Raw genomic sequence first — 27,397 nt, 5'->3', positions numbered from 1 at the left:
TATCAGTAATACACGGAATGGAAACTTGGCTACACAGGAACTGAATTACAGAACAGAACAGGGTCTCAAATTTAGAAAAACAACTTATGCTTGCTTAAGGGTAAAGGTGAGTTGGGGTGCTGCATAAAACCAGAGATTGAAATGAGCACAGATAAAGTTCCTTAAGCCAAATATGGAATAGACAAGAGCTACTCCTTGCTCAACGAAATGGACTCAACACCGCATATTAAACGCCTAAGAATGTACCTGACTAGTAAGTATCTTAAAACCTATGGATTGCTATGTCTCCGAAAGAGAATCAAGCATGTGTACAGGGGCATAAACGCAGCAGTGATAGGATTGGAGAGGTTCGGTGAGCAAATGAAGACCCTTTGAAGTCATATTGCATGTTACCCATTCCACGGGTTTCAACTACCCAGATTTTAGGTATTCTTCCTTCAGCTAAAACATGCATGTGGAACCCAGAGTATGATCAACCATGTGATCGGGAGACGTGTTCAAATATGTCTCAGTTTTCCGCCCCTGGTACTCGGGTGCAACATTCCAGACGCTTTACTAACACTCTCCCCACTTGGAGAGTCAGTGCCTTTAACCTCCTGTTTGGCACAGTTTGCAATTTCTGCGGAAGATGAACAGGAATAGCGAGAACCAATGAGAGGCTAGCTGGAGGTGTCTGGACGGGCAAATTTAACTCTCATTTCCCACCAGGAAGAGGAAATAACCAAAGGCTCAGCGTGCCGTACCGGAACCAGATTAGGGCCTGAAGCCATCCTGCGGTGTTGCGGCCAGCTCAAAAGAAAGCGAGTTGAAGAAAGGAGCTCAGGGGCACTGTAATTCACAAACCTGCAGAGTTATAAATGACAGCTATCGTCCAAAAATAGACTGAAGTAAGGCTGCCAAGAGGACTTGAAAGCGGGGCAGAATTGCAGGAAACCGATTTCAGGAGGTAGACTGGAATTGCATTGAAAGCATAGGAAAAGAGGCAGAACGTCCACAATGATGCACTTGGCCAAGAAGGACGTATGCGTTTTTTCCTGAATATATTCAGGAAAAAACGCTTACGCCCTTTTTGGCCAACCAAGCAAGCTTGCAAAGGAAATCTGCACTACAATGAAGTCTCACTTCCCCCCGGTCAAAAGGGCCATCTGAAAAAAGTGTAAAATCCAGAAAGGCAGGACAGGCCATGGAGAACTGGGAGCCTTGTTATGCTGATGGGCGGGATGTAAATTGCCAACAGACACTCGGGAGAAGTGTATGGTGTTTCCTGAAACATCTAAAAAACAAAGCAACAGAGCCTAGGGCACTTCCACTTATGGTCCTATAGCTTAGGGAAATTAAAATCAAAAAGACACAGCCACCCCAAAGTTTGGGACGCCTCTGTTTACAAGAACCTCGTTTACAGTACAAGTTCAACATCGCAGAAATTGAAAAATGGATAAAGAAGTTGTGGTATTTACTTACAAAGCAATATCACTCAGCAATGAAATCTGTGTCATCAGGCCCTTAGCAGCACAATGAGTGGATTCAGGTATGATGATTCTAACTGAAATAAGTCACACAGAAAAAGAAACATCATAAGATATCAGTAATACACGGAATGTAAACTTGGCTACACAGGAACTGAATTACAGAACAGAACAGGGTCTCAAATTTAGAAAACCAACTTATGCTTGCTTAAGGGTAAAGGTGAGTTGGGGTGCTGCATAAAACCAGAGATTGAAATGAGCACAGATAAAGTTCCTTAAGCCAAATATGGAATAGACAAGAGCTACTCTTTGCTCAACGAAATGGACTCAACACCGCATATTAAACGCCTAAGAATGTACCTGACTAGTAAGTATCTTAAAACCTATGGATTGCTATGTCTCCGAAAGAGAATCAAGCATGTGTACAGGGGCATAAACGCAGCAGTGATAGGATTGGAGACGTTCTGTGAGCAAATGAAGACCCTTTGAAGTCATATTGCATGGTACCCATTCCAAGGGTTTCAACTACCCAGGTTTAAGGTATTCTTCCTTCAGCTAAAACATGCATGTGGAACCTAGAGTATGATCAACCATGTGATCGGGAGACGTGTTCAAATATGTCTCAGTTTTTGTACCCCAGTACTCGGGTGCAACATTCCAGACGCTTTACTAACACTCTCCCCACTTGGAGAGTCAGTCCCTTTAACCTCCTGTTTGGCCCAGTTTGCAATTTAAGTCGAAGATGAACAGGAATAGCGAGAACCAATGAGAGACTAGCTGGAGGTGTCTGGATGGGCAAATTTAACTCTCATTTCCCACCAGGAAGAGGAATTAACCAAAGGCTCAGCGTGCCGTGCCAGAACCAGATTAGGGCCTGAAGACATCCTGCGGTGTTGCGGCCAGGTCACAAGAAAGCGAGTTAAAGAAAGGAGCTCAGGAGCACTGTAATTCACAAACCTGCAGAGTTATAAATGACAGCTATCGTCCAAAAATAGACTGAAGTAAGGATGCCAAGAGGACTTGAAAGCGGAGCAGAATTGCAGGAAACCGATTTCAGGAGGTAGACTGGAATTGCATTGAAAGCATAGGAAAACAGGCAGAACGTCCACAATGATGCACTTGGCCAAAAAGGGCGTATGCGTTTTTTCCTGAATATATTCAGGAAAAAACGCATACGCTCTTTTTGGCCAACCAAGCAAGCTTGCAAAGGAAATCTGCACTACAATGAAGTCTCACTTCCCCCCGGTCAAAAGGGCCATCTGAAAAAAGTGTAAAATCCAGAAAGGCAGGACAGGCCATGGAGAACTGGGAGCCTTGTTATGCTGATGGGTGGGATGTAAATTGCCAACAACCACTCAGGAGAAGTGTATGGTGTTTCCTGAAACATCTAAAAAACAAAGCAACAGAACCTAGGGCACTTCCACTTATGGTCCTATAGCTTAGGGAAATTAAAATCAAAAAGACACAGCCACCCCAAAGTTTGGAACGGCTCTGTTTACAAGAACCTCGTTTACAGTACAAGTTCAACATCGCAGAAAGTGAAAAATGGATAAAGAAGTTGTGGTATTTACTTACAAAGCAATATCACTAAGCAATGAAATCTGTGTCATCAGGCCCGTAGCAGCACAATGAGTGGATTCAGGTATGATGATTCTAACTGAAATAAGTCACACAGAAAAAGAAACATCATAAGATATCAGTAATACACGGAATGTAAACTTGGCTACACAGGAACTGAATTACAGAACAGAACAGGGTCTCAAATTTAGAAAACCAACTTATGCTTGCTTAAGGGGAAAGGTGAGTTGGGGTGCTGCATAAAACCAGAGATTGAAATGAGCACAGATAAAGTTCCTTAAGCCAAATATGGAATAGACAAGAGCTACTCCTTGCTCAACGAAATGGACTCAACACCGCATATTAAACGCCTAAGAATGTACCTGACTAGTAAGTATCTTAAAACCTATGGATTGCTATGTCTTCGAAAGAGAATCAAGCATGTGTACAGGGGCATAAACGCAGCAGTGATAGGATTGGAGAGGTTTGGTGAGCAAATGAAGACCCTTTGAAGTCATATTGCATGGTACCCATTACACGGGTTTCAACTACCCAGATTTTAGGTATTCTTCCTTCAGCTAAAACATGCATGTGGAACCCAGAGTATGATCAACCATGTGATCGGGAGACGTGTTCAAATATGTCTCAGTTTTCCGCCCCTGGTACTTGGGTGCAACATTCCAGACGCTTTACTAACACTCTCTCCACTTGGAGAGTCAGCGCCTTTAACCTCCTGTTTGGCCCAGTTTGCAATTTCTGCGGAAGATGAACAGGAATAGCGAGAACCAATGAGAGGCTAGCTGGAGGTGTCTGGACGGGCAAATTTAACTCTCATTTCCCACCAGGAAGAGGAAATAACCAAAGGCTCAGCGTGCCGTACCGGAACCAGATTAGGGCCTGAAGCCATCCTGCGGTGTTGCGGCCAGCTCACAAGAAAGCGAGTTGAAGAAAGGAGCTCAGGGGCACTGTAATTCACAAACCTGCAGAGTTATAAATGACAGCTATCGTCCAAAAATAGACTGAGGTAAGGCTGCCAAGAGGACTTGAAAGCGGGGCAGAATTGCAGGAAACCGATTTCAGGAGGTAGACTGGAATTGCATTGAAAGCATAGGAAAAGAGGCAGAACGTCCACAATGATGCACTTGGCCAAAAAGGGCGTATGCGTTTTTTCCTGAATATATTCAGGAAAAAACGCATACGCCCTTTTTGGCCAACCAAGCAAGCTTGCAAAGGAAATCTGCACTACAATGAAGTCTCACTTCCCCCCGGTCAAAAGGGCCATCTGAATAAAGTGTAAAATCCAGAAAGGCAGGACAGGCCATGGATAACTGGGAGCCTTGTTATGCTGATGGGCGGGATGTAAATTGCCAACAGCCACTCCGGAGAAGTGTATGGTGTTTCCTGAAACATCTAAAAAACAAAGCAACAGAGCCTAGGGCACTTCCACTTATGGTCCTATAGCTTAGGGAAATTAAAATCAAAAAGACACAGCCACCCCAAAGTTTGGGACGCCTCTGTTTACAAGAACCTCGTTTATCGTACAAGATCAATATCACAGAAAGTGAAAAATGGATAAAGAAGTTGTGGTACTCATGTACAAAGCAACATCACTCAGCAATGAAATCTATGTCACCAGGCCTGTAGAAGCATAATGAGTGGATTCGGGTATGGTGATTCTAACTGAAATAAGTCACGCAGAAAAAGAAACATCAAAAAATATCACTAATACATGGAATTTAAACTTTGCTACAGAGGAACTGAATTACAAAACAGAACAGGGTCTCAAATTTAGAAAACCAACTTATGCTTGCTTAAGGGTAAAGGTGAGTTGGGGTGCTGCATAAAACCAGAGATTGAAATGAGCACAGATAAAGTTCCTTAAGCCAAATATGGAATAGACAAGAGCTACTCCTTGCTCAACGAAATGGACTCAACACCGCATATTAAACGCCTAAGAATGTACCTGACTAGTAAGTATCTTAAAACCTATGGATTGCTATGTCTCCGAAAGAGAATCAAGCATGTGTACAGGGGCATAAACGCAGCAGTGATAGGATTGGAGAGGTTCGGTGAGCAAATGAAGACCCTTTGAAGTCATATTGCATGGTACCCATTACACGGGTCTTAACTCTCCAGGTTTAAGGTATTCTTCCTTCAGCTAAAACATGCATGTGGAACCCAAGTATGATCAACCGTGTGAACGGGAGACGTGTTCAAATATGTCTTAGTTTTCCTCCCCTGGTACTCGGGTGCAACATTCCAGACGCTTTACTAACACTCTCCCCACTTGGAGAGTCAGCGTCTTTAACCTCCTGTTTGGCCCAGTTTGCAATTTCTGCGGAAGATGAACAGGAATAGCGAGAACCAATGAGAGACTAGCTGGAGGTGTCTGGACGGGCAAATTTAACTCTCATTTCCCACCAGGAGGAGGAAATAACCAAAGGCTAAGCGTGCCGTGCCGGAACCAGATTAGGGCCTGAAGCCATCCTGCGGTGTTGCGGCCAGGTCACAAGAAAGCAAGTTGAAGAAAGGAGCTCAGGGGCACTGTAATTCACAAACCTGCAGAGTTATAAATGACAGCTATCGTCCAAAAATAGACTGAAGTAAGGCTGCCAAGAGGACTTGAAAGCGGGGCAGAATTGCAGGAAACCGATTTCAGGAGGTAGACTGGAATTGCATTGAAAGCATAGGAAAAGAGGCAGAACGTCCACAATGATGCACTTGGCCAAAAAGGGCGTATGCGTTTTTTCCTGAATATATTCAGGAAAAAACGCATACGCCCTTTTTGGCCAACCAAGCAAGCTTGCAAAGGAAATCTGCACTACAATGAAGTCTCACTTCCCCCCGGTCAAAAGGGCCATCTGAAAAAAGTGTAAAATCCAGAAAGGCAACAGGCCATTGAGAACTGGGAGCCTTGTTATGCTGATGGGCGGGATGTAAATTGCCAACAGACACTTGGGAGAAGTGTATGGTGTTTCCTGAAACATCTAAAAAACAAAGCAACAGAACCTAGGGCACTTCCACTTATGGTCCTATAGCTTAGGGAAATTAAAATCAAAAAGACACAGCCACCCCAAAGTTTGGAACAGCTCTGTTTACAAGAACCTCGTTTACAGTATAAGTTCAACATCGCAGAAAGTGAAAAATGGATAAAGAAGTTGTGGTATTCACTTAAAAAGCAATATCACTCAGCAATGAAATCTATGTCATCAGGCCCTTAGCAGCACAATGAGAGGATTCAGGTATGATGATTCTAACTGAAATAAGTCACACAGAAAAAGAAACATCATAAGATATCAGTAATACACGGAATGGAAACTTGGCTACACAGGAACTGAATTACAGAACAGAACAGGGTCTCAAATTTAGAAAAACAACTTATGCTTGCTTAAGGGTAAAGGTGAGTTGGGGTGCTGCATAAAACCAGAGATTGAAATGAGCACAGATAAAGTTCCTTAAGCCAAATATGGAATAGACAAGAGCTACTCCTTGCTCAACGAAATGGACTCAACACCGCATATTAAACGCCTAAGAATGTACCTGACTAGTAAGTATCTTAAAACCTATGGATTGCTATGTCTCCGAAAGAGAATCAAGCATGTGTACAGGGGCATAAACGCAGCAGTGATAGGATTGGAGAGGTTCGGTGAGCAAATGAAGACCCTTTGAAGTCATATTGCATGGTACCCATTCCACGGGTTTCAACTACCCAGATTTTAGGTATTCTTCCTTCAGCTAAAACATGCATGTGGAACCCAGAGTATGATCAACCATGTGATCGGGAGACGTGTTCAAATATGTCTCAGTTTTCCGCCCCTGGTACTCGGGTGCAACATTCCAGACGCTTTACTAACACTCTCCCCACTTGGAGAGTCAGTGCCTTTAACCTCCTGTTTGGCACAGTTTGCAATTTCTGCGGAAGATGAACAGGAATAGCGAGAACCAATGAGAGGCTAGCTGGAGGTGTCTGGACGGGCAAATTTAACTCTCATTTCCCACCAGGAAGAGGAAATAACCAAAGGCTCAGCGTGCCGTGCCGGAACCAGATTAGGGCCTGAAGCCATCCTGCGGTGTTGCGGCCAGCTCAAAAGAAAGCGAGTTGAAGAAAGGAGCTCAGGGGCACTGTAATTCACAAACCTGCAGAGTTATAAATGACAGCTATCGTCCAAAAATAGACTGAAGTAAGGCTGCCAAGAGGACTTGAAAGCGGGGCAGAATTGCAGGAAACCGATTTCAGGAGGTAGACTGGAATTGCATTGAAAGCATAGGAAAAGAGGCAGAACGTCCACAATGATGCACTTGGCCAAGAAGGACGTATGCGTTTTTTCCTGAATATATTCAGGAAAAAACGCTTACGCCCTTTTTGGCCAACCAAGCAAGCTTGCAAAGGAAATCTGCACTACAATGAAGTCTCACTTCCCCCCGGTCAAAAGGGCCATCTGAAAAAAGTGTAAAATCCAGAAAGGCAGGACAGGCCATGGAGAACTGGGAGCCTTGTTATGCTGATGGGCGGGATGTAAATTGCCAACAGACACTCGGGAGAAGTGTATGGTGTTTCCTGAAACATCTAAAAAACAAAGCAACAGAGCCTAGGGCACTTCCACTTATGGTCCTATAGCTTAGGGAAATTAAAATCAAAAAGACACAGCCACCCCAAAGTTTGGGACGCCTCTGTTTACAAGAACCTCGTTTACAGTACAAGTTCAACATCGCAGAAATTGAAAAATGGATAAAGAAGTTGTGGTATTTACTTACAAAGCAATATCACTCAGCAATGAAATCTGTGTCATCAGGCCCTTAGCAGCACAATGAGTGGATTCAGGTATGATGATTCTAACTGAAATAAGTCACACAGAAAAAGAAACATCATAAGATATCAGTAATACACGGAATGTAAACTTGGCTACACAGGAACTGAATTACAGAACAGAACAGGGTCTCAAATTTAGAAAACCAACTTATGCTTGCTTAAGGGTAAAGGTGAGTTGGGGTGCTGCATAAAACCAGAGATTGAAATGAGCACAGATAAAGTTCCTTAAGCCAAATATGGAATAGACAAGAGCTACTCCTTGCTCAACGAAATGGACTCAACACCGCATATTAAACGCCTAAGAATGTACCTGACTAGTAAGTATCTTAAAACCTATGGATTGCTATGTCTCCGAAAGAGAATCAAGCATTTGTACAGGGGCATAAACGCAGCAGTGATAGGATTGGAGACGTTCTGTGAGCAAATGAAGACCCTTTGAAGTCATATTGCATGGTACCCATTCCAAGGGTTTCAACTACCCAGGTTTAAGGTATTCTTCCTTCAGCTAAAACATGCATGTGGAACCTAGAGTATGATCAACCATGTGATCGGGAGACGTGTTCAAATATGTCTCAGTTTTTGTACCCCAGTACTCGGGTGCAACATTCCAGACGCTTTACTAACACTCTCCCCACTTGGAGAGTCAGTCCCTTTAACCTCCTGTTTGGCCCAGTTTGCAATTTAAGTCGAAGATGAACAGGAATAGCGAGAACCAATGAGAGACTAGCTGGAGGTGTCTGGATGGGCAAATTTAACTCTCATTTCCCACCAGGAAGAGGAATTAACCAAAGGCTCAGCGTGCCGTGCCAGAACCAGATTAGGGCCTGAAGACATCCTGCGGTGTTGCGGCCAGGTCACAAGAAAGCGAGTTAAAGAAAGGAGCTCAGGAGCACTGTAATTCACAAACCTGCAGAGTTATAAATGACAGCTATCGTCCAAAAATAGACTGAAGTAAGGCTGCCAAGAGGACTTGAAAGCGGAGCAGAATTGCAGGAAACCGATTTCAGGAGGTAGACTGGAATTGCATTGAAAGCATAGGAAAACAGGCAGAACGTCCACAATGATGCACTTGGCCAAAAAGGGCGTATGCGTTTTTTCCTGAATATATTCAGGAAAAAACGCATACGCCCTTTTTGGCCAACCAAGCAAGCTTGCAAAGGAAATCTGCACTACAATGAAGTCTCACTTCCCCCCGGTCAAAAGAGCCATCTGAAAAAAGTGTAAAATCCAGAAAGGCAGGACAGGCCATGGAGAACTGGGAGCCTTGTTATGCTGATGGGTGGGATGTAAATTGCCAACAACCACTCAGGAGAAGTGTATGGTGTTTCCTGAAACATCTAAAAAACAAAGCAACAGAACCTAGGGCACTTCCACTTATGGTCCTATAGCTTAGGGAAATTAAAATCAAAAAGACACAGCCACCCCAAAGTTTGGAACGGCTCTGTTTACAAGAACCTCGTTTACAGTACAAGTTCAACATCGCAGAAAGTGAAAAATGGATAAAGAAGTTGTGGTATTTACTTACAAAGCAATATCACTAAGCAATGAAATCTGTGTCATCAGGCCCGTAGCAGCACAATGAGTGGATTCAGGTATGATGATTCTAACTGAAATAAGTCACACAGAAAAAGAAACATCATAAGATATCAGTAATACACGGAATGTAAACTTGGCTACACAGGAACTGAATTACAGAACAGAACAGGGTCTCAAATTTAGAAAACCAACTTATGCTTGCTTAAGGGGAAAGGTGAGTTGGGGTGCTGCATAAAACCAGAGATTGAAATGAGCACAGATAAAGTTCCTTAAGCCAAATATGGAATAGACAAGAGCTACTCCTTGCTCAACGAAATGGACTCAACACCGCATATTAAACGCCTAAGAATGTACCTGACTAGTAAGTATCTTAAAACCTATGGATTGCTATGTCTTCGAAAGAGAATCAAGCATGTGTACAGGGGCATAAACGCAGCAGTGATAGGATTGGAGAGGTTTGGTGAGCAAATGAAGACCCTTTGAAGTCATATTGCATGGTACCCATTACACGGGTTTCAACTACCCAGATTTTAGGTATTCTTCCTTCAGCTAAAACATGCATGTGGAACCCAGAGTATGATCAACCATGTGATCGGGAGACGTGTTCAAATATGTCTCAGTTTTCCGCCCCTGGTACTTGGGTGCAACATTCCAGACGCTTTACTAACACTCTCTCCACTTGGAGAGTCAGCGCCTTTAACCTCCTGTTTGGCCCAGTTTGCAATTTCTGCGGAAGATGAACAGGAATAGCGAGAACCAATGAGAGGCTAGCTGGAGGTGTCTGGACGGGCAAATTTAACTCTCATTTCCCACCAGGAAGAGGAAATAACCAAAGGCTCAGCGTGCCGTACCGGAACCAGATTAGGGCCTGAAGCCATCCTGCGGTGTTGCGGCCAGCTCACAAGAAAGCGAGTTGAAGAAAGGAGCTCAGGGGCACTGTAATTCACAAACCTGCAGAGTTATAAATGACAGCTATCGTCCAAAAATAGACTGAGGTAAGGCTGCCAAGAGGACTTGAAAGCGGGGCAGAATTGCAGGAAACCGATTTCAGGAGGTAGACTGGAATTGCATTGAAAGCATAGGAAAAGAGGCAGAACGTCCACAATGATGCACTTGGCCAAAAAGGGCGTATGCGTTTTTTCCTGAATATATTCAGGAAAAAACGCATACGCCCTTTTTGGCCAACCAAGCAAGCTTGCAAAGGAAATCTGCACTACAATGAAGTCTCACTTCCCCCCGGTCAAAAGGGCCATCTGAATAAAGTGTAAAATCCAGAAAGGCAGGACAGGCCATGGATAACTGGGAGCCTTGTTATGCTGATGGGCGGGATGTAAATTGCCAACAGCCACTCCGGAGAAGTGTATGGTGTTTCCTGAAACATCTAAAAAACAAAGCAACAGAGCCTAGGGCACTTCCACTTATGGTCCTATAGCTTAGGGAAATTAAAATCAAAAAGACACAGCCACCCCAAAGTTTGGGACGCCTCTGTTTACAAGAACCTCGTTTATCGTACAAGATCAATATCACAGAAAGTGAAAAATGGATAAAGAAGTTGTGGTACTCATGTACAAAGCAACATCACTCAACAATGAAATCTATGTCACCAGGCCTGTAGAAGCATAATGAGTGGATTCGGGTATGGTGATTCTAACTGAAATAAGTCACGCAGAAATAGAAACATCAAAAAATATCACTAATACATGGAATTTAAACTTTGCTACAGAGGAACTGAATTACAAAACAGAACAGGGTCTCAAATTTAGAAAACCAACTTATGCTTGCTTAAGTGGAAAGGTGAGTTGGGGTGCTGCATAAAACCAGAGATTGAAATGAGCACAGATAAAGTTCCTTAAGCCAAATATGGAATAGACAAGAGCTACTCCTTGCTCAACGAAATGGACTCCACACCCCATATTAAACGCCTAAGAATATACGTGACTAGTAAGTATCTTAAAACCTATGGATTGCTATGTCTCCAAAAGAGAATCAAGCGTGTGTACAAGGGTCATAAACGCAGCAGTGATAGGATTGGAGAGTTTCGGTGAGCAAATTAAGACCCTTTGAAGTCATATTGCATGGTACCCATTCCACGGGTCTCAACTCTCCAGGTTTAAGGTATTCTTTCTTCAGCTAAAACATGCATGTGGAACCCAGAGTATGATCAACCGTGTGATCGGGAGACGTGTTCAAATATGTCTCAGTTTTCGTCCCCTGGTACTTCGGTGGAACATAACAGACGCTTTACTAACACTCTCCCGACTTGGAGAGTCAGTCCCTTTAACCTCCTGTTTGGCCCAGTTTGCAATTTCTGCGGAAGATGAACAGGAATAGCGAGAACCAATGAGAGACTAGCTGGAGGTGTCTGGACGGGCAAATTTAACTCTCATTTCCCACCAGGAAGAGGAAATAACCAAAGGCTCAGCGTGCCGTACCAGAACCAGATTAGGGCCTGAAGCCATCCTGCGGTGTTGCGGCCAGGTCACAAGAAAGCGAGTTGAAGAAAGGAGCTCAGGGGCACTGTAATTTACCAACCTGCAGAGTAATAAATGACAGCTATCGTCCAAAAATAGACTGAAGTAAGGCTGCCAAGAGGACTTGAAAGCAGGGCAGAATTGCAGGAAACCGATTTCAGGAGGTAGACTGGAATTGCATTGAAAGCATAGGAAAAGAGGCAGAACGTCCACAATGATGCACTTGGCCAAAAAGGGCGTATGCGTTTTTTCCTGAATATATTCAGGAAAAAACACATACGCCCTTTTTGGCCAACCAAGCAAGCTTGCAAAGGAAATCTGCACTACAATGAAGTCTCACTTCCCCCCGGTCAAAAGGGCCATCTGAAAAAAGTGTAAAATCCAGAAAGGCAGGACAGGCCATGGAGAACTGGGAGCCTTGTTATGCTGATGGGTGGGATGTAAATTGCCAACAACCACTCGGGAGAAGTGTATGGTGTTTCCTGAAACATCTAAAAAACAAAGCAACAGAACCTAGGGCACTTCCACTTATGGTCCTATAGCTTAGGGAAATTAAAATCAAAAAGACACAGCCACCCCAAAGTTTGGAACGCCTCTGTTTACAAGAACCTCGTTTACAGTACAAGTTCAACATCGCAGAAAGTGAAAAATGGAAAAGAAGTTGTGGTATTTACTTACAAAGCAATATCACTAAGCAATGAAATCTGTGTCATCAGGCCCTTAGCAGCACAATGAGTGGATTCAGGTATGATGATTCTAACTGAAATAAGTCACACAGAAAAAGAAACATCATAAGATATCAGTAATACACGGAATGTAAACTTGGCTACACAGGAACTGAATTACAGAACAGAACAGGGTCTCAAATTTAGAAAACCAACTTATGCTTGCTTAAGGGGAAAGGTGAGTTGGGGTGCTGCATAAAACCAGAGATTGAAATGAGCACAGATAAAGTTCCTTAAGCCAAATATGGAATAGACAAGAGCTACTCCTTGCTCAACGAAATGGACTCAACACCGCATATTAAACGCCTAAGAATGTACCTGACTAGTAAGTATCTTAAAACCTATGGATTGCTATGTCTCCGAAAGAGAATCAAGCATGTGTACAGGGGCATAAACGCAGCAGTGATAGGATTGGAGAGGTTCGGTGAGCAAATGAAGACCCTTTGAAGTCATATTGCATGGTACCCATTCCACGGGTTTCAACTACCCAGATTTTAGGTATTCTTCCTTCAGCTAAAACATGCATGTGGAACCCAGAGTATGATCAACCGTATGATCGGGAGACGTGTTCAAATATGTCTCAGTTTTCGTCCCCTGGTACTTCGGTGGAACATAACAGACGCTTTACTAACACTCTCCCGACTTGGAGAGTCAGTCCCTTTAACCTCCTGTTTGGCCCAGTTTGCAATTTCTGCGGAAGATGAACAGGAATAGCGAGAACCAATGAGAGGCTAGCTGGAGGTGTCTGGACGGGCAAATTTAACTCTCATTTCCCACCAGGAAGAGGAAATAACCAAAGGCTCAGCGTGCCGTACCAGAACCAGATTAGGGCCTGAAGCCATCCTGCGGTGTTTCGGCCAGCTCAAAAGAAAGCGAGTTGAAGAAAGGAGCTCAGGGGCACTGTAATTTACCAACCTGCAGAGTAATAAATGACAGCTATCGTCCAAAAATAGACTGAAGTAAGGCTGCCAAGAGGACTTGAAAGCGGGGCAGAATTGCAGGAAACCGATTTCAGGAGGTAGACTGGAATTGCATTGAAAGCATAGGAAAACAGGCAGAACGTCCACAATGATGCACTTGGCCAAAAAGGGCGTATGCGTTTTTTCCTGAATATATTCAGGAAAAAACGCATACGCCCTTTTTGGCCAACCAAGCAAGCTTGCAAAGGAAATCTGCACTACAATGAAGTCTCACTTCCCCCCGGTCAAAAGGGCCATCTGAAAAAAGTGTAAAATCCAGAAAGGCAGGACAGGCCATGGAGAACTGGGAGCCTTGTTATGCTGATGGGCGGGATGTAAATTGCCAACAGACACTCGGGAGAAGTGTATGGTGTTTCCTGAAACATCTAAAAAACAAAGCAACAGAGCGTAGGGCACTGCCACTTATGGTCCTATAGCTTAGGGAAATTAAAATCAAAAAGACACAGCCACCCCAAAGTTTGGGACGCCTCTGTTTACAAGAACCTCGTTTACAGTACAAGTTCAACATCGCAGAAATTGAAAAATGGATAAAGAAGTTGTGGTATTTACTTACAAAGCAATATCACTCAGCAATGAAATCCGTGTCATCAGGCCCTTAGCAGCACAATGAGTGGATTCAGGTATGATGATTCTAACTGAAATAAGTCACACAGAAAAAGAAACATCATAAGATATCAGTAATACACGGAATGTAAACTTGGCTACACAGGAACTGAATTACAGAACAGAACAGGGTCTCAAATTTAGAAAACCAACTTATGCTTGCTTAAGGGTAAAGGTGAGTTGGGGTGCTGCATAAAACCAGAGATTGAAATGAGCACAGATAAAGTTCCTTAAGCCAAATATGGAATAGACAAGAGCTACTCCTTGCTCAACGAAATGGACTCAACACCCCATATTAAACGCCTAAGAATGTACCTGACTAGTAAGTATCTTAAAACCTATGGATTGCTATGTCTCCGAAAGAGAATCAAGCATGTGTACAGGGGCATAAACGCAGCAGTGATAGGATTGGAGACGTTCTGTGAGCAAATGAAGACCCTTTGAAGTCATATTGCATGGTACCCATTCCACGGGTTTCAACTACCCAGGTTTAAGGTATTCTTCCTTCAGCTAAAACATGCATGTGGAACCTAGAGTATGATCAACCATGTGATCGGGAGACGTGTTCAAATATGTCTCAGTTTTTGTACCCCAGTACTCGGGTGCAACATTCCAGACGCTTTACTAACACTCTCCCCACTTGGAGAGTCAGTCCCTTTAACCTCCTGTTTGGCCCAGTTTGCAATTTAAGTGGAAGATGAACAGGAATAGCGAGAACCAATGAGAGACTAGCTGGAGGTGTCTGGACGGGCAAATTTAACTCTCATTTCCCACCAGGAAGAGGAATTAACCAAAGGCTCAGCGTGCCGTGCCGGAACCAGATTATGGCCTGAAGCCATCCTGCGGTGTTGCGGCCAGCTCAAAAGAAGGCGAGTTGAAGAAAGGAGCTCAGGGGCACTGTAATTCACAAACCTGCAGAGTTATAAATGACAGCTATCGTCCAAAAATATACTGAAGTAAGGCTGCCAAGAGGACTTGAAAGCGGGGCAGAATTGCAGGAAACCGATTTCAGGAGGTAGAGTGGAATTGCATTGAAAGCATAGGAAAAGAGGCAGAACGTCCACAATGATGCACTTGGCCAAAAAGGGCGTATGCGTTTTTTCCTGAATATATTCAGGAAAAAACGCATACGCCCTTTTTGGCCAACCAACCAAGCTTAAAAAGGAAATCTGCACTACAATGAAGTCTCCCTTCCCCCCGGTCAAAAGGGCCATCTGGAAAAAGTGTAAAATCCAGAAAGGCAGGACAGGCCATGGAGAACTGGGAGCCTTGTTATGCTGATGGGCGGGATGTAAATCGCCAACAGACACTCGGCAGAAGTGTATGGTGTTTCCTGAAACATCTAAAAAACAAAGCAACAGAGCCTAGGGCACTGCCACTTATGGTCCTATAGCTTAGGGAAATTAAAATCAAAAAGACACAGCCACCCCAAAGTTTGGGACGCCTCTGTTTACAAGAACCTCGTTTACAGTACAAGTTCAACATCGCAGAAAGTGAAAAATGGATAAAGAACTTGTGGTACTTACGTACAATGCAGTATCACTCAGCAATGAAATCTATGTCATCAGGCCCATAGCAGCATAATGAGTGGATTCAGGTACGATGATTCTAACTGAAATAAGTCACACAGAAAAAGAAACATCATAAGATATCACTAATACATGGAATGTAAACTTGGCTACACAGGAACTGCATTCCAAAACAGAACAGGGTCTCAAATTTAGAAAACCAACTTATGCTTGCTTAAGGGGAAAGGTGAGTTGGGGTGCTGCATAAAACCAGAGATTGAAATGAGCACAGATAAAGTTCCTTAAGCCAAATATGGAATAGACAAGAGCTACTCCTTGCTCAACGAAATGGACTCAAAACCCCATATTAAACGCCTAAGAATGTACCTGACTAGTAAGTATCTTAAAACCTATGGATTGCTATGTCTCCAAAAGAGAATCAAGCGTGTGTACAGGGGAATAAACGCAGCAGTGATAGGATTGGAGAGGTTCGGTGAGCAAATGAAGACCCTTTGAAGTCATATTGCATGGTACCCATTACACGGGTCTCAACTCTCCAGGTTTAAGATATTCTTCCTTCAGCTAAAACATGCATGTGGAACCCAGAGTATGATCAACCATGTGAACGGGAGACGTGTTCAAATATGTCTCAGTTTTCCTCCCCTGGTACTCGGGTGCAACATTCCAGACGCTTTACTAACACTCTCCCGACTTGGAGAGTCAGTCCCTTTAACCTCCTGTTTGGCCCAGCTTGCAATTTCTGCGGAAGATGAACAGGAATAGCGAGAACCAATGAGAGGCTAGCTGGAGGTGTCTGGACGGGCAAATTTAACTCTCATTTCCCACCAGGAAGAGGAATTAACCAAAGGCTCAGCATGCCGGGCCGGAACCAGATTAGGGCCTGAAGCCATCCTGCGGTGTTGCGGCCAGGTCACAAGAAAGCGAGTTGAAGAAAGGAGCTCAGGGGCACTGTAATTCACAAACCTGCAGAGTTATAAATGACAGCTATCGTCCAAAAATAGACTGAAGTAAGGCTGCCAAGAGGACTTGAAAGCGGGGCAGAATTGCAGGAAACCGATTTCAGGAGGTAGACTGGAATTGCATTGAAAGTATAGGAAAAGAGGCAGAACGTCCACAATGATGCACTTGGCTAAAAAGGGTGTATGCGTTTTTTCCTGAATATATTCAGGAAAAAACGCATATGCCCTTTTTGGCCAACCAAGCAAGCTTGCAAAGGAAATCTGCACTACAATGAAGTCTCACTTCCCCCCGGTCAAAAGGGCCATCTGAAAAAAGTGTAAAATCCAGAAAGGCAACAGGCCATGGAGAACTGGGAGCCTTGTTATGCTGATGGGCGGGATGTAAATTGCCAACAGACACTTGGGAGAAGTGTATGGTGTTTCCTGAAACATCTAAAAAACAAAGCAACAGAGCCTAGGGCACTTCCACTTATGGTCCTATAGCTTAGGGAAATTAAAATCAAAAAGACACAGCCACCCCAAAGTTTGGAACGGCTCTGTTTACAAGAACCTCGTTTACAGTACAAGTTCAACATCGCAGAAAGTGAAAAATGGATAAAGAACTTGTGGTACTTACGTACAATGCAGTATCACTCAGCAATGAAATCTATGTCATCAGGCCCGTAGCAGCATAATGAGTAGATTCAGGTACGATGATTCTAACTGAAATAAGTCACACAGAAAAAGAAACATCATAAGATATCACTAATACACGGAATGTAAACTTGGCTACACAGGAACTGAATTCCAAAACAGAACAGGTTCTCAAATTTAGAAAACCAACTTATGCTTGCTTAAGGGGAAAGGTGAGTTGGGGTGCTGCATAAAACCAGAGATTGAAATGAGCACAGATAAAGTTCCTTAAGCCAAATATGGAATAGACAAGAGCTACTCCTTGCTCAACGAAATGGACTCAACACCCCATATTAAACGCCTAAGAATGTACCTGACTAGTAAGTATCTTAAAACCTATGGATTGCTATGTCTCCGAAAGAGAATCAAGCATGTTTACAGGGGCATAAACGCAGCAGTGATAGGATTGGAGAGGTTCGGTGAGCAAATGAAGACCCTTTGAAGTCATGTTGCATGGTACCCTTTACACGGGTTTCAACTACCCAGGTTTAAGGTATTCTTCCTTCAGCTAAAACATGCATGTCGAACCTAGAGTATGATCAACCATGTGATCGGGAGACGTGTTCAAATATGTCTCAGTTTTCCTCCCCTGGTACTCGGGTGCAACATTCCAGACGCTTTACTAACACTCTCCCCACTTGGAGAGTCAGTCCCTTTAACCTCCTGTTTGGCCCAGTTTGCAATTTCTGCGGAAGATGAACAGGAATAGCGAGAACCAATGAGAGGCTAGCTGGAGGTGTCTGGACGGGCAAATTTAACTCTCATTTCCCACCAGGAAGAGGAATTAACCAAAGGCTCAGCGTGCCGTGCCGGAACCAGATTAGGGCCTGAAGCCATCCTGCGGTGTTGCGGATAGCTCAAAAGAAAGCGAGTTGAAGAAAGGAGCTCAGGGGCACTGTAATTCACAAACCTGCAGAGTTATAAATGACAGCTATCGTCCAAAAATAGACTGAAGTAAGGCTGCCAAGACGACTTGAAAGCGGGGCAGAATTGCAGGAAACCGATTTCAGGAGGTAGACTGGAATTGCATTGAAAGCATAGGAAAAGAGGCAGAACGTCCACAATGATGCACTTGGCCAAAAAGGGCGTATGCGTTTTTTCCTGAATATATTCAGGAAAAAACGCATACGCCCTTTTTGGCCAACCAAGCAAGCTTGCAAAGGAAATCTGCACTACAATGAAGTCTCCCTTCCCCCCGGTCAAAAGGGCCATGTGAAAAAAGTGTAAAATCCAGAAAGGCAGGACAGGCCATGGAGAACTGGGAGCCTTGTTATGCTGATGGGCGGGATGTAAATCGCCAACAGACACTCGGCAGAAGTGTATGGTGTTTCCTGAAACATCTAAAAAACAAAGCAACAGAGCCTAGGGCACTTCCACTTATGGTCCTATAGCTTAGGGAAATTAAAATCAAAAAGACACAGCCACCCCAAAGTTTGGAACGGCTCTGTTTACAAGAACCTCGTTTACAGTACAAGTTCAACATCGCAGAAAGTGAAAAATGGATAAAGAACTTGTGGTACTTACGTACAATGCAGTATCACTCAGCAATGAAATCTATGTCATCAGGCCCGTAGCAGCATAATGAGTAGATTCAGGTACGATGATTCTAACTGAAATAAGTCACACAGAAAAAGAAACATCATAAGATATCACTAATACACGGAATGTAAACTTGGCTACACAGGAACTGAATTCCAAAACAGAACAGGTTCTCAAATTTAGAAAACCAACTTATGCTTGCTTAAGGGGAAAGGTGAGTTGGGGTGCTGCATAAAACCAGAGATTGAAATGAGCACAGATAAAGTTCCTTAAGCCAAATATGGAATAGACAAGAGCTACTCCTTGCTCAACGAAATGGACTCAACACCCCATATTAAACGCCTAAGAATGTACCTGACTAGTAAGTATCTTAAAACCTATGGATTGCTATGTCTCCGAAAGAGAATCAAGCATGTTTACAGGGGCATAAACGCAGCAGTGATAGGATTGGAGAGGTTCGGTGAGCAAATGAAGACCCTTTGAAGTCATGTTGCATGGTACCCTTTACACGGGTTTCAACTACCCAGGTTTAAGGTATTCTTCCTTCAGCTAAAACATGCATGTCGAACCTAGAGTATGATCAACCATGTGATCGGGAGACGTGTTCAAATATGTCTCAGTTTTCCTCCCTTGGTACTCGGGTGCAACATTCCAGACGCTTTACTAACACTCTCCCCACTTGGAGAGTCAGTCCCTTTAACCTCCTGTTTGGCCCAGTTTGCAATTTCTGCGGAAGATGAACAGGAATAGCGAGAACCAATGAGAGGCTAGCTGGAGGTGTCTGGACGGGCAAATTTAACTCTCATTTCCCACCAGGAAGAGGAATTAACCAAAGGCTCAGCGTGCCGTGCCGGAACCAGATTAGGGCCTGAAGCCATCCTGCGGTGTTGCGGCCAGCTCAAAAGAAAGCGAGTTGAAGAAAGGAGCTCAGGGGCACTGTAATTCACAAACCTGCAGAGTTATAAATGACAGCTATCGTCCAAAAATATACTGAAGTAAGGCTGCCAAGAGGACTTGAAAGCGGGGCAGAATTGCAGGAAACCGATTTCAGGAGGTAGACTGGAATTGCATTGAAAGCATAGGAAAAGAGGCAGAACGTCCACAATGATGCACTTGGCCAAAAAGGGCGTATGCGTTTTTTCCTGAATATATTCAGGAAAAAACGCATACGCCCTTTTTGGCCAACCAAGCAAGCTTGCAAAGGAAATCTGCACTACAATGAAGTCTCCCTTCCCCCCGGTCAAAAGGGCCATCTGAAAAAAGTGTAAAATCCAGAAAGGCAGGACAGGCCATGGAGAACTGGGAGCCTTGTTATGCTGATGGGCGGGATGTAAATCGCCAACAGACACTCGGCAGAAGTGTATGGTGCTTCCTGAAACATCTAAAAACAAAGCAACAGAGCCTAGGGCACTGCCACTTATGGTCCTATAGCTTAGGGAAATTAAAATCAAAAAGACACAGCCACCCCAAAGTTTGGGACGCCTCTGTTTACAAGAACCTCGTTTACAGTACAAGTTCAACATCGCAGAAAGTGAAAAATAGATAAAGAAGTTGTGGTATTTACTTACAAAGCAATATCACTCAGCAATGAAATCTGTGTCATCAGGCCCTTAGCAGCACAATGAGTGGATTCAGGTATGATGATTCTAACTGAAGTAAGTCACACAGAAAAAGAAACATCATAAGATATCAGTAATACACGGAATGTAAACTTGGCTACACAGGAACTGAATTACAGAACAGAACAGGGTCTCAAATTTAGAAAACCAACTTATGCTTGCTTAAGGGGAAAGGTGAGTTGGGGTGCTGCATAAAACCAGAGATTGAAATGAGCACAGATAAAGTTCCTTAAGCCAAATATGGAATAGACAAGAGCTACTCCTTGCTCAACGAAATGGACTCAAAACCCCATATTAAACGCCTAAGAATGTACCTGACTAGTAAGTATCTTAAAACCTATGGATTGCTATGTCTCCAAAAGAGAATCAAGCGTGTGTACAGGGGAATAAACGCAGCAGTGATAGGATTGGAGAGGTTCGGTGAGCAAATGAAGACCCTTTGAAGTCATATTGCATGGTACCCATTACACGGGTCTCAACTCTCCAGGTTTAAGGTATTCTTCCTTCAGCTAAAACATGCATGTGGAACCCAGAGTATGATCAACCATGTGAACGGGAGACGTGTTCAAATATGTCTCAGTTTTCCTCCCCTGGTACTCGGGTGCAACATTCCACACGCTTTACTAACACTCTCCCGACTTGGAGAGTCAGTCCCTTTAACCTCCTGTTTGGCCCAGTTTGCAATTTCTGCGGAAGATGAACAGGAATAGCGAGAACCAATGAGAGGCTAGCTGGAGGTGTCTGGACGGGCAAATTTAACTCTCATTTCCCACCAGGAAGAGGAATTAACCAAAGGCACAGCATGCCGGGCCCGAACCAGATTAGGGCCTGAAGCCATCCTGCGGTGTTGCGGCCAGGTCACAAGAAAGCGAGTTGAAGAAAGGAGCTCAGGGGCACTGTAATTCACAAACCTGCAGAGTTATAAATGACAGCTATCGTCCAAAAATAGACTGAAGTAAGGCTGCCAAGAGGACTTGAAAGCGGGGCAGAATTGCAGGAAACCGATTTCAGGAGGTAGACTGGAATTGCATTGAAAGCATAGGAAAAGAGGCAGAACGTCCACAATGATGCACTTGGCCAAAAAGGGCGTATGCGTTTTTTCCTGAATATATTCAGGAAAAAACGCATACGCCCTTTTTGGCCAACCAAGCAAGCTTGCAAAGGAAATCTGCACTACAATGAAGTCTCACTTCCCCCCGGTCAAAAGGGCCATCTGAAAAAAGTGTAAAATCCAGAAAGGCAACAGGCCATGGAGAACTGGGAGCCTTGTTATGCTGATGGGCGGGATGTAAATTGCCAACAGACACTTGGGAGAAGTGTACGGTGTTTCTTGAAACATCTAAAAAACAAAGCAACAGAGCCTAGGGCACTTCCACTTATGGTCCTATAGCTTAGGGAAATTAAAATCAAAAAGACACAGCCACCCCAAAGTTTGGAACGGCTCTGTTTACAAGAACCTCGTTTACAGTACAAGTTCAACATCGCAGAAAGTGAAAAATGGATAAAGAAGTTGTGGTATTTACTTACAAAGCAATATCACTCAGCAATGAAATCTGTGTCATCAGGCCTTTAGCAGCACAATGGGTGGATTCAGGTATGATGATTCTAACTGAAATAAGTCACACAGAAAAAGAAACATCATAAGATATCAGTAATACACGGAATGGAAACTTGGCTACACAGGAACTGAATTACAGAACAGAACAGGGTCTCAAATTTAGAAAACCAACTTATACTTGCTTAAGGGGAAAGGTGAGTTGGGGTGCTGCATAAAACCAGAGATTGAAATGAGCACAGATAAAGTTCCTTAAGCCAAATATGGAATAGACAAGAGCTACTCCTTGCTCAACGAAATGGACTCAACACCGCATATTAAACGCCTAAGAATGTACCTGACTAGTAAGTATCTTAAAACCTATGGATTGCTAAGTCTCCGAAAGAGAATCAAGCATGTGTACAGGGGCATAAACGCAGCAGTGATAGGATTGGAGAGGTTCGGTGAGCAAATGAAGACCCTTTGAAGTCATATTGCATGGTACCCATTCCACGGGTCTTAACTCTCCAGGTTTAAGGTATTCTTCCTTCAGCTAAAACATGCATGTGGAACCCAAGTATGATCAACCATGTGAACGGGAGACGTGTTCAAATATGTCTCAGTTTTCCTCCCCTGGTACTCGGGTGCAACATTCCAGACGCTTTACTAACACTCTCCCCACTTGGAGAGTCAGCGCCTTTAACCTCCTGTTTGGCCCAGTTTGCAATTTCTGCGGAAGATGAACAGGAATAGCGAGAACCAATGAGAGACTAGCTGGAGGTGTCTGGACGGGCAAATTTAACTCTCATTTCCCACCAGGAAGAGGAAATAACCAAAGGTTCAGCGTGCCGTGCCGGAACCAGATTAGGGCCTGAAGCCATCCTGCGGTGTTGCGGCCAGCTCAAAAGAAAGCAAGTTGAAGAAAGGAGCTCAGGGGCACTGTAATTCACAAACCTGCAGAGTTATAAATGACAGCTATCGTCGAAAAATAGACTGAAGTAAGGCTGCCAAGAGGACTTGAAAGCGGGGCAGAATTGCAGGAAACCGATTTCAGGAGGTAGACTGGAATTGCATTGAAAGCATAGGAAAAGAGGCAGAACGTCCACAATGATGCACTTGGCCAAAAAGGGCGTATGCGTTTTGTCCTGAATATATTCAGGAAAAAACGCATACGCCCTTTTTGGCCAACCAAGCAAGCTTGCAAAGGAAATCTGCACTACAATGAAGTCTCACTTCCCCCCGGTCAAAAGGGCCATCTGAAAAAAGTGTAAAATCCAGAAAGGCAGGACAGGCCATGGAGAACTGGGAGCCTTGTTATGCTGATGGGCGGGATGTAAATTGCCAACAACCACTCGGGAGAAGTGTATGGTGTTTCCTGAAACATCTAAAAAACAAAGCAACAGAACGTAGGGCACTTCCACTTATGGTCCTATAGCTTAGGGAAATTAAAATCAAAAAGACACAGCCACCCCAAAGTTTGGAACGGCTCTGTTTACAAGAACCTCGTTTACAATACAAGTTCAACATCGCAGAAAGTGAAAAATGGATAAAGAAGTTGTGGTATTTACTTACAAAGCAATATCACTCAGCAATGAAATCTGTGTCATCAGGCCCTTAGCAGCACAATGAGTGGATTCAGGTATGATGATTCTAACTGAAGTAAGTCACACAGAAAAAGAAACATCATAAGATATCAGTAATACACGGAATGTAAACTTGGCTACACAGGAACTGAATTACAGAACAGAACAGGGTCTCAAATTTAGAAAACCAACTTATGCTTGCTTAAGGGGAAAGGTGAGTTGGGGTGCTGCATAAAACCAGAGATTGAAATGAGCACAGATAAAGTTCCTTAAGCCAAATATGGAATAGACAAGAGCTACTCCTTGCTCAACGAAATGGACTCAAAACCCCATATTAAACGCCTAAGAATGTACCTGACTAGTAAGTATCTTAAAACCTATGGATTGCTATGTCTCCAAAAGAGAATCAAGCGTGTGTACATGGGAATAAACGCAGCAGTGATAGGATTGGAGAGGTTCGGTGAGCAAATGAAGACCCTTTGAAGTCATATTGCATGGTACCCATTACACGGGTCTCAACTCTCCAGGTTTAAGGTATTCTTCCTTCAGCTAAAACATGCATGTGGAACCCAGAGTATGATCAACCATGTGAACGGGAGACGTGTTCAAATATGTCTCAGTTTTCCTCCCCTGGTACTCGGGTGCAACATTCCACACGCTTTACTAACACTCTCCCGACTTGGAGAGTCAGTCCCTTTAACCTCCTGTTTGGCCCAGTTTGCAATTTCTGCGGAAGATGAACAGGAATAGCGAGAACCAATGAGAGGCTAGCTGGAGGTGTCTGGACGGGCAAATTTAACTCTCATTTCCCACCAGGAAGAGGAATTAACCAAAGGCACAGCATGCCGGGCCCGAACCAGATTAGGGCCTGAAGCCATCCTGCGGTGTTGCGGCCAGGTCACAAGAAAGCGAGTTGAAGAAAGGAGCTCAGGGGCACTGTAATTCACAAACCTGCAGAGTTATAAATGACAGCTATCGTCCAAAAATAGACTGAAGTAAGGCTGCCAAGAGGACTTGAAAGCGGGGCAGAATTGCAGGAAACCGATTTCAGGAGGTAGACTGGAATTGCATTGAAAGCATAGGAAAAGAGGCAGAACGTCCACAATGATGCACTTGGCCAAAAAGGGCGTATGCGTTTTTTCCTGAATATATTCAGGAAAAAACGCATACGCCCTTTTTGGCCAACCAAGCAAGCTTGCAAAGGAAATCTGCACTACAATGAAGTCTCACTTCCCCCCGGTCAAAAGGGCCATCTGAAAAAAGTGTAAAATCCAGAAAGGCAACAGGCCATGGAGAACTGGGAGCCTTGTTATGCTGATGGGCGGGATGTAAATTGCCAACAGACACTTGGGAGAAGTGTACGGTGTTTCTTGAAACATCTAAAAAACAAAGCAACAGAGCCTAGGGCACTTCCACTTATGGTCCTATAGCTTAGGGAAATTAAAATCAAAAAGACACAGCCACCCCAAAGTTTGGAACGGCTCTGTTTACAAGAACCTCGTTTACAGTACAAGTTCAACATCGCAGAAAGTGAAAAATGGATAAAGAAGTTGTGGTATTTACTTACAAAGCAATATCACTCAGCAATGAAATCTGTGTCATCAGGCCTTTAGCAGCACAATGGGTGGATTCAGGTATGATGATTCTAACTGAAATAAGTCACACAGAAAAAGAAACATCATAAGATATCAGTAATACACGGAATGGAAACTTGGCTACACAGGAACTGAATTACAGAACAGAACAGGGTCTCAAATTTAGAAAACCAACTTATACTTGCTTAAGGGGAAAGGTGAGTTGGGGTGCTGCATAAAACCAGAGATTGAAATGAGCACAGATAAAGTTCCTTAAGCCAAATATGGAATAGACAAGAGCTACTCCTTGCTCAACGAAATGGACTCAACACCGCATATTAAACGCCTAAGAATGTACCTGACTAGTAAGTATCTTAAAACCTATGGATTGCTAAGTCTCCGAAAGAGAATCAAGCATGTGTACAGGGGCATAAACGCAGCAGTGATAGGATTGGAGAGGTTCGGTGAGCAAATGAAGACCCTTTGAAGTCATATTGCATGGTACCCATTCCACGGGTCTTAACTCTCCAGGTTTAAGGTATTCTTCCTTCAGCTAAAACATGCATGTGGAACCCAAGTATGATCAACCATGTGAACGGGAGACGTGTTCAAATATGTCTCAGTTTTCCTCCCCTGGTACTCGGGTGCAACATTCCAGACGCTTTACTAACACTCTCCCCACTTGGAGAGTCAGCGCCTTTAACCTCCTGTTTGGCCCAGTTTGCAATTTCTGCGGAAGATGAACAGGAATAGCGAGAACCAATGAGAGACTAGCTGGAGGTGTCTGGACGGGCAAATTTAACTCTCATTTCCCACCAGGAAGAGGAAATAACCAAAGGTTCAGCGTGCCGTGCCGGAACCAGATTAGGGCCTGAAGCCATCCTGCGGTGTTGCGGCCAGCTCAAAAGAAAGCAAGTTGAAGAAAGGAGCTCAGGGGCACTGTAATTCACAAACCTGCAGAGTTATAAATGACAGCTATCGTCGAAAAATAGACTGAAGTAAGGCTGCCAAGAGGACTTGAAAGCGGGGCAGAATTGCAGGAAACCGATTTCAGGAGGTAGACTGGAATTGCATTGAAAGCATAGGAAAAGAGGCAGAACGTCCACAATGATGCACTTGGCCAAAAAGGGCGTATGCGTTTTGTCCTGAATATATTCAGGAAAAAACGCATACGCCCTTTTTGGCCAACCAAGCAAGCTTGCAAAGGAAATCTGCACTACAATGAAGTCTCACTTCCCCCCGGTCAAAAGGGCCATCTGAAAAAAGTGTAAAATCCAGAAAGGCAGGACAGGCCATGGAGAACTGGGAGCCTTGTTATGCTGATGGGCGGGATGTAAATTGCCAACAACCACTCGGGAGAAGTGTATGGTGTTTCCTGAAACATCTAAAAAACAAAGCAACAGAACGTAGGGCACTTCCACTTATGGTCCTATAGCTTAGGGAAATTAAAATCAAAAAGACACAGCCACCCCAAAGTTTGGAACGGCTCTGTTTACAAGAACCTCGTTTACAATACAAGTTCAACATCGCAGAAAGTGAAAAATGGATAAAGAACTTGTGGTACTTACGTACAATGCAGTATCACTCAGCAATGAAATCTATGTCATCAGGCCCTTAGCAGCACAATGAGTGGATTCAGGTATGATGATTCTAACTGAAATAAGTCACACAGAAAAAGAAACATCATAAGATATCAGTAATACACGGAATGTAAACTTGGCTACACAGGAACTGAATTACAGAACAGAACAGGGTCTCAAATTTCGAAAACCAACTTATGCTTGCTTAAGGGTAAAGGTGAGTTGGGGTGCTGCATAAAACCAGAGATTGAAATGAGCACAGATAAAGTTCCTTAAGCCAAATATGGAATAGACAAGAGCTACTCCTTGCTCAACGAAATGGACTCAACACCGCATATTAAACGCCTAAGAATGTACCTGACTAGTAAGTATCTTAAAACCTATAGATTGCTATGTCTCCGAAAGAGAATCAAGCATGTGTACAGGGGCATAAACGCAGCAGTGATAGGATTGGAGAGGTTCGGTGAGCAAATGAAGACCCTTTGAAGTCATATTGCATGGTACCCATTACACGGGTCTATACTCTCCAGGTTTAAGGTATTCTTCCTTCAGCTAAAACATGCATGTGGAACCCCGAGTATGATCAACCGTGTGAACGGGAGACGTGTTCAAATATGTCTCAGTTTTCCTCCCCTGGTACTCGGGTGCAACATTCCAGAC

The 27,397-nt window shown here is 43.8% G+C and overlaps 1 long non-coding RNA gene across 23 annotated transcripts in view; it reads right to left on the bottom strand.

Annotated features, from left to right (window-relative positions):
* Positions 1 to 27,397, bottom strand: part of LOC307181360 — a 968,012-nt gene that overhangs the window by 711,972 nt on the left and 228,643 nt on the right. The gene's annotated exons all lie outside the window — the stretch shown is intronic.

Source organism: Stenella coeruleoalba (assembly GCF_951394435.1).
Source record: "Stenella coeruleoalba genome assembly, contig: scaffold_118, whole genome shotgun sequence".
NCBI lineage: Eukaryota > Metazoa > Chordata > Mammalia > Artiodactyla > Delphinidae > Stenella > Stenella coeruleoalba.
Note: the sequence above shows the minus strand (reverse complement) of the source record. Positions and strands in the feature narration are given on the sequence as shown.